A 7722-nucleotide genomic window follows, 5' to 3' on the forward strand; every position below is an offset into this window, starting at 1 on the left:
AAACATTTTGTTAAACTCTGAACCCTTCCCATGGAATGGAAGGCCTTGGCTGCTATCCTGGACAGAAAGCAGCTGCCAGGTGGCAGAGAGGAGCTGGTGGCACTGCAGGTGCTGTGCAGGAACCACCTCCAGCTGTCCTGGGCAGGCAGGGGAGCTCCCAGCTGCCAGTGCTGGGCTCACTCAGCCCTGAGCTGTCTGCACGGGCAGGACCATCCTCTCTGCTACTCCAGAAACCAGGAATAACTCAAGCTATGAAAGCCAACAGCTAGAGCTGATCAGGGTTATGGGAAGGGTTCCCAGAGCTGGCACAGCTGAAACTCAAGGAGAAGAACTCTGCTATTGCTGCCATGCACTACACCACGCTCCCTTTTCACACAAAAGCACTAGATTAAGACGAAAAGTTGTCTTTGGAAACAAGCAAATGTAACCCTCCAGTATTTTTCTTGAAATGAAAACTTTCACTACACCACTGTCAGATTTAAAATTGTGAATTATCCCAACTATTAACTAAGTACATTCTTCCACACATGCAGCCCGTTTCAGTATTTCCACTGACACAGATTTGCTGCAGTTCAAGGTGAAAAAAAAATAAATTACAAGATAAAGCTTAACTCTTTTATTTTCCCCCTCTTTTTTCCTAGCAGCGTTTATCACTGACCATATCACTTTGTTGTAGAAGATATTAATACAGTTCACACTAGGAAAAAATCTTTCACCATGAAAACAGCAAAGTGACAAAAAAATCTTTTATTTTTTACAATATCAATTAATTAGGAAGAAGAAAGAATTCCAGTTTCCCTCCCAGAGTCCAAGCAAAAATATATGGAAGATTTCTTCCAGATAACATCACAACCAGAAAAGTTAGTTTTTCAATATTGTGACTCATACTAGCATTTTACTGGGAATATCACAAGTACAGTCTCTTATCTTCCATGAGGCCAACATGCAGCACTGTTACTATTTTCCTCTTCTACTGAGACTAAATTTAGTCATAAATAAATCATCCCTTAACCCTGCAAGATGGTGGTAACCACAAGGAACAATGTCCAACTGTGAATGTACTAAATGTACTAACCATCTTCCCTTGGCAAATTCTCCTGTAGATTTCAAAAACCTTTGTTTTTTCTGCCAATATAGGAACCCTTACCCAAGACTACAAAAAAAAAAAAAAAAGACATTCCCAACATAAAGAGCTTAAAAAAAACAAAACAGTTGAAGCAAATGCTAAATCATTTTTCCTCAAGAAAGCCTGCAGAACTTTACAATTATGAAACAAAATTCTCTTGTTCACTGTTCATTAAGGGAATAAAAACTTCAAAGAGCATCCTATATTCAAGGAAAATGAAAAACTAAAAAAAAAAAAAACCCCAAAACATATCAAACCAAGTAAAAACTTTATATGTATATCAATATATATTTAAATTGGCACAGCACCTTTGCAGACACAAAGACCTGACCTGATTTAGCATAAGTTGAAAATGCTATCTAGTAATTATGGAAATACTTGTAAAAGGGGTATCAGAAAAAAGAACAGGAAAGAATTACACAATATTGCAGAAAAGGGTTTGGAAAAGGACAGTTGCAAACACATTTTCAGTATAAAAATTTTAAAATAGGTAACAGCACATCCTGCTTGACGTGCCAGCTAAGAAAAATGTCTTCTCAGCTCACAGGTGACAGGCCAAAAACATTCAGAGACAGACACCATTAAGTGTGGAAAATGTTTATAATCTGGCAGCAGACATTTAAATGCACTGCAGTGCAACCTGTAGCAACTCAAATCCACCTGTTTCATTACAACAACCTAGTCCTGGCAGTGAAAAACAACAGAGAACCCAGCTTCCCTCAAAACATGCCAGGATCAGGACCTGGCATGCTACAACAACAGTAAAAAGCCACCTGCACAACTTCATGGAGATTTACTTGTAAGGCAATTATGACATGAGAGAAGGCAGGAATAGGAACATAAATCTTGTCAAAAGATCTGGTGGTTTTCAATAAAAGCTATATTGGGGCATTGTAGAAATGTAGGAAATTCTGGAGGGATCATTTGAACATCAAATTCAGTATAAAGAATGCAATAAAATGAGATTAGCAGTGCTGTCACACTCAGCCCCTATACCTGTTATTTTATGTGAACCAGTGGCTCAGAGGGCAGCAGTTCCTGGCTACAGCTGACAGAAAATAGAAGATTCATTTTAAAAAAAGTTCAGTTATCCTCTGGAAGATCTCTCTGTCACAAAAATTAATAATGCCTTTCATGTCTCCCATTACTCCAAGACAAACCCTAATAGCCCATTAGCTACTTCTAGGTAAGCAAGCAACCAAGTACACATGAACATGCTGCAGAAATATACGAGGAAAATGCAGCCTACGTTTTTTAAAACAAAAAGAATTTCAGAGTAACTCCTGCAGCCTTCAGCAAGTCTTGTGAATTTCTTTGCTGTAATTTCTGTTCAGGAACGACACCAGCTGACAAACTGCAACATCTATGGAGACAATTCCTCAATAGCATCAGTGCTGATAGTCAGCAGTGGGTCAGTGGGATCACAGACCAGGCAGGCATCTCACAGCCCAGGACTCCTCTAGAGCCTCCCAGCAGCAGACTGGCAGCCACTGATCCAGCTTCCAGAAGACAGAACTTCCTTGTCACACTGATTCCTCCGTGCACAAGGAAAGCTTTGAATGTCAGCTTCATAAGAAAAGCAAAGTCAGCCTTTACAGGAGGCATCTTAATCTGATAAAGGAGTGTAGCAGACACATTATAGACTTCATTAACAGAGGTAGCAATTGTTCCCATTTACATAATTCACACCCGAATAGTTAATGGTAAGTATGTCTAGATTACACAGTAGGACAGAGACTGCAGAGTAGACAGAACAGAGGAGAGGGCAGGTAGGAAAGATGGAATTCCAAAATAAAGAAAAGCTTACACTCCAATAAAACTCTGCCAGGAACCCAAATAGTGGGTATAATGAGAGAACTGACGTGATTCACCACAACTTAGAGGTGTGCTAACCAAGAGAAAAAATGAATTCTTGTTACTTCCTAGTCCACATCAGAGCTACAAAACCTATGGCTGCTACATTACTTTATATAAAAAGTGTGAAGCCTCTGTCTCTTAGAGCTATGTTGTAGATTTTAGGTTTGTCTAGGTTTGGGAGGTAAGAAGGCTCACTACTTTTCACATTAAATTCATAACTTATTACACACAAAAAGGACAGAAGCAAGTTTACTCTGGAAACAGCAAGCCAGCCAATGCTGGACACAAGGCATTGAACCCATGGAGTTCAGGGCTGTTTATCAAAATGTTCTTGTGGACTTGACAGCAAGAAAGCAATAAGGATGAATGAAATTAAGACAGAAATAAGACAATAAAGCAATCGTTCATATTAGAATTTTCCCCATTGCTAAAGAGCACATAAATAAATGCTGAAGCACTGTCATCTGTTTATATCCAATCCTTTTTAAAAGCTGGGGGGATGGTGGTGGTGGTGTTTGTTTTGTATTTTTTAAATTAAGTTCAGCTACTTGCACATCTGCCAGGTTCACTGACTGTAACAGAGTCCTTGTTCTGTCTCACCAAACACAAAACGTGAATTGATGCATTCTCCACCATACACACAGACAGAGAAATCTTCCCAGAAAAGCATCCCAGAAATCCCCAACACTCTTCAGGTGACTTTGACACATTAAATATGTTTTGTAAAAGGCAGGTCATCAACCCTGACCCTAACAGTTTTAGGGGAAAAAGACAGCATTCATTTGTCAAGGGACCATTTTGTTTCTAAACAGAAAGTGACATTGCTGTTAAACACTTCTTATATCTGAAAGGTTAGCAGAAATGGCACCCATACACTTGAAGTCACCATAGAACATGATAACATCGTAATTCCCTGTCCTTTTTAGACACCTTTCTGTTTCCCAGTCCCACGAGGTATCCCATCCAGCAAACACCACCTGCAAGTCTGTGATAGCCAGAAATATTCATTCATCAGTTTCCCAGTCAATTTCTTTCCCACACGTACACAATTCCTTTCATGGGATCCACTTACTCAACAAGGAAGACATAACACAGCACATGCTCTGCTCTACTCTACAGCACTTTCTTTGCAAAAGCACTTTGAACTGACATCAAGTTTTGTTTCCTATAATATCCCTAATACTTATATTATTGTAAATCTTGATAGCAGCACAGTCTGCTGTCACCATCACAGTTCCATCCCTTCCTAGCTCCTTTCCCAAAAAAAACAAAACCACAAAAAAGGCTTATTATGATTGTTATAATAAATACATATATTTCAGCTAAATCTTTATTTACTCATGTGTAGGAAGTCTGGTTAGGTGCACCAGGATCTCTTTTGTGCAATGACTGGGACGTAATTATAAGTCTCTAAATTTAAAGCAGATGTGAAGAAAAAAAAATACCCTCATGTGGCCTTTTTAAAGGCAACACATAAAAAGCAACAGGTATCAGAACTTCAACATATCACTTATATCACATATATCACTTCCTAGGGATAAACTGATTAAATAACTCTAACTCTTCTAATTATTTAGAATACTGAAGACCAGTAGATGTTAATTTTCTGTCACTGTATGGCTAAAGAGTTTATAGGCTCATTGTAGAGTATTAAGTCAATAAATCCTATGTGTTTGCATCCATGGCTGTTTCTCTCTTTCCCACAGGTGGCATGCAATCAACAACCCACTTCCTAACAGCAGAAACAAAATGTTAAAAGCACTAAAGATATTTCAGAAGCCCAGAAGTGCCTAGGAGCACCAGTGAACCCATGAAGACAACCAGCCTAAAGTCACCACGGGCAACATCACAGTGCAAGGCAAAGCATGCTCCAGCTACAGAAATTCCATCATAATCTCACCCTGACAACAACGCCGGGCTAACGATATTGACATAACCCACGTGCTAAAAACATCACTACTGCTAAATCAGCACTGGATTTCCTCGGATCTCCTGCTCTACTACTGCCACACAGCAGCCCACTGCACACCAGAGTTCAACTCCTGGCTTAAACAGGCAGCAATGATGGAACCCTCCTCACCTCACTGGCCACCCTCCTCACCTCACTGGCCAGCAAGAGTCAAGAACCCACACTCTGGGCTTGGTTCTATTATTTAAAAATCCACGTGCATCTCCCCCACACTTATATTTCTGACCAGACCACACTCAGCTAAAACAAGCCAGACCCTCCAAATAGAACACAATTCTCCAGTGGCTTAGCCAGGTAAGAGCTGAAACAAAACTGTCACCCAAGAGAGGTTTTTAGGGGAACAGGCTTGAAAAGAGGGAGGGGCGAGGGGATGAGAGATAACAATGGGAGAGTATCCTGCTTCACAAAGTAAGGAATAGCAGCAAGGAACTCACACACTGGTTACAATAGCATGGTGAAATATTTCTATTCATACAGCAGCACACAACTGCTACCAGGAACTGAGAAAGTGGCAAAGTCAAAGAAAGAAAGAAAGAAAAAAAAAAAACAAAAAACACTAAATACCAATGTCCCCTCAAAAAAAAAAAAAAAAACAAAAAAAAAAAACAGGGTTTCTCTCATCACCAAGATTTGCAATTCAGTAAAAGGGAATAGCCACATTAATACCAAACCTGCCTTTTTTGCTAATCAGGCCATTAGCCACATATTACAGATGAAAAGTTACGTGAACCAAATCTCAAAAAAGCTCATGACAGGATCAAAAAGAATGCTAAAAATTATGAAAAACTTGATGCTTTAATACAGCCCAGAAAGCAGGTTTTCTTCAGTTCAGGCTTGTGCTAATATCCCAAAAGTGATTTAATTACAGCTAAATTGGCTTCCCAGAAGTGGTGGAAGAAGTTCAAATTATATCAAAGATTATCATAAACTCACATTTCATTCTGCAGATCCCAACCTTTTTCTAGCTGCAGCCCCTCTTGCAGCTTGATGGATTCAGACAGTTCCACATTTCTGGATGATACAGTAGGCATAGACATGACTATTCTGGGAACTGCTGTTCTGTGATAAAGTTCTGAACTGTGCTTCCAGAACTGAACTACATTCAGTACAGCTGCTAACTAAATAATCATTGCTTCCCTTACCGAAAAATAAATCCCCTGTTTTACTACCAACTCTAGTCACAGCAGCACGGCCAAGGTGGTGATTTCTCTCTTCTCGTCCTATTTGGAATGGCTCGAAGGGTGCTGACTCATAATTGACCCTGAATTGGGGCACACATCCGAGCTGCTGCAGTTTCCAACACAAACTCCAGTACCGTGTCAGGCTGTAGCTCAGGAGGAGATGTGTGTGCAGCCACCTACGGCTACAGACGCAATAATCTCAGGGAGCAAAGGAGGGCAGGCAGCTGGTGGAGGTTACTGCTGCAGACATCCTTGCCCAGCTGGCCATTGTTTAAGAATTACAACACCACAGCCAAACCAGACAACTTTCTGTGGTTACAGCCTGTTGGACCTGAGGTAACACACTATCCAGCTATGACCACTCTGTATATTTGAGCGTGGCCCCCAAAACGTGTAAAAGACACATTGTTCTTCAGAACAATTCTATTTTCACCCATTTGCTTTCATTCTCTCGGCTTCTGTACTTCTTCCCAGCACCATCAGCACCTCCTTAGGTGTTTCTTTACATCTTTGCATCTCCCAGTGTCGCCTATTTCCACCTGGGCTTCCCTTTAAACCATTTCACACCGTACCAGCACAAACACAAACCGTAACATGAAACTTACAGAGCACATGCAACATTCTAGATTAAATAAATCGTGTGCTTCCTAAGAAACCTTCAGAGCTCACATTACAAACGAGACAGATGTGGAAGGGCAGCAATTCCTGACACAGGCTTCAGGATGGCAGCAGACTCAGAAACAAAGCACCGTGTCAGCTGACACTGGTTCGTAGTAGATGCAGTAAAATACATGAAACTCACCAGGCAGCGCTCAAAGAAAAAAACCATAAAAAACCCAGCACCGCCACAAGGTCTGGGCAGAAAGACATCGCTCCCCATTACCTCGGATGAGGTGACTGAGACAACAAAAGCGTGCGCTTCCCAAGGACAGGCTGCATGAGGAGGGGCGGAAAAACACGGCCGGGAAGGCGAATTGGCAGAGCAGGAATGACCGCCCGTGCGAGGCACGACCAGACCCCGCCCGGCCGCGAGCAGTGCCCGGCAGGACGCGGGCCCGCGGGGCGATGCGGCCGCCCCGCCGCGCTCCCCGGGGCCGGATCGGGGCCGCCCCGCCCCGGGCGGTGACAACGTGCGGGGCCCGGCGGGGAGAGGCCCCAACACCCCCCCCCCGGCCACCCCCTCCCTCTGCCCGGACACAACCCGCGTAGCCCCGGGGCGAGCCGCCCGCGGGCCCGGACCCACCTGCGCGGCAGCTCCGCGGCCACAGCCCCCGCCGGACCCTGCCCGGCCGCCGCCGCAGCCCCTGCCCAGCGCGGCGGCTGCTCGCACAGCTACCGGCGCCCGCAGGCCCCGCCCCGCCCCGGGCTCCCCCCAGCGGACGGCAAGGCGCGTTAACCCGACCCCCGCCGCCCCGAGCGCGGCCCCTCACCTGCCTGTCATCCCACGGGGAGGGGACGGGCGGCGCTGGCCGCGCCTGGCGCGTTAAGCAAGGCCGGGTCGGGATCGGCTCGGTTCCGCTGGGCCGGGCTCGGCTCCGCTGCGCTCCCGCCGCTTCTCCTCCGCCGCTCCCTCCCGCGCCCCCGGCGCG

The 7722-nt window shown here is 44.1% G+C and overlaps 1 protein-coding gene across 10 annotated transcripts in view; it reads right to left on the reverse strand.

Annotated features, from left to right (window-relative positions):
- ERC1 (ELKS/RAB6-interacting/CAST family member 1) overlaps window positions 1-7711 on the reverse strand; it is a 275197-nt gene extending 267486 nt beyond the window's left edge. For 8 of the 10 annotated variants that reach the window (XM_088164633.1, XM_014869999.2, XM_088164632.1 and 5 more), the window contains exon 1: window positions 7564-7711. The gene's annotated coding sequence lies outside the window, so the exon portion shown is untranslated. Of the gene's footprint in view, window positions 1-7376; window positions 7447-7563 lie in introns of those variants that run through there. The other 2 variants (XM_088164628.1, XM_014870001.2) reach the window with 2 other exon arrangements.
- Window positions 7712-7722: the final 11 nt, after the last annotated feature.

Source organism: Sturnus vulgaris, chromosome 5 (assembly GCF_052056855.1).
Source record: "Sturnus vulgaris isolate bStuVul1 chromosome 5, bStuVul1.hap1, whole genome shotgun sequence".
NCBI lineage: Eukaryota > Metazoa > Chordata > Aves > Passeriformes > Sturnidae > Sturnus > Sturnus vulgaris.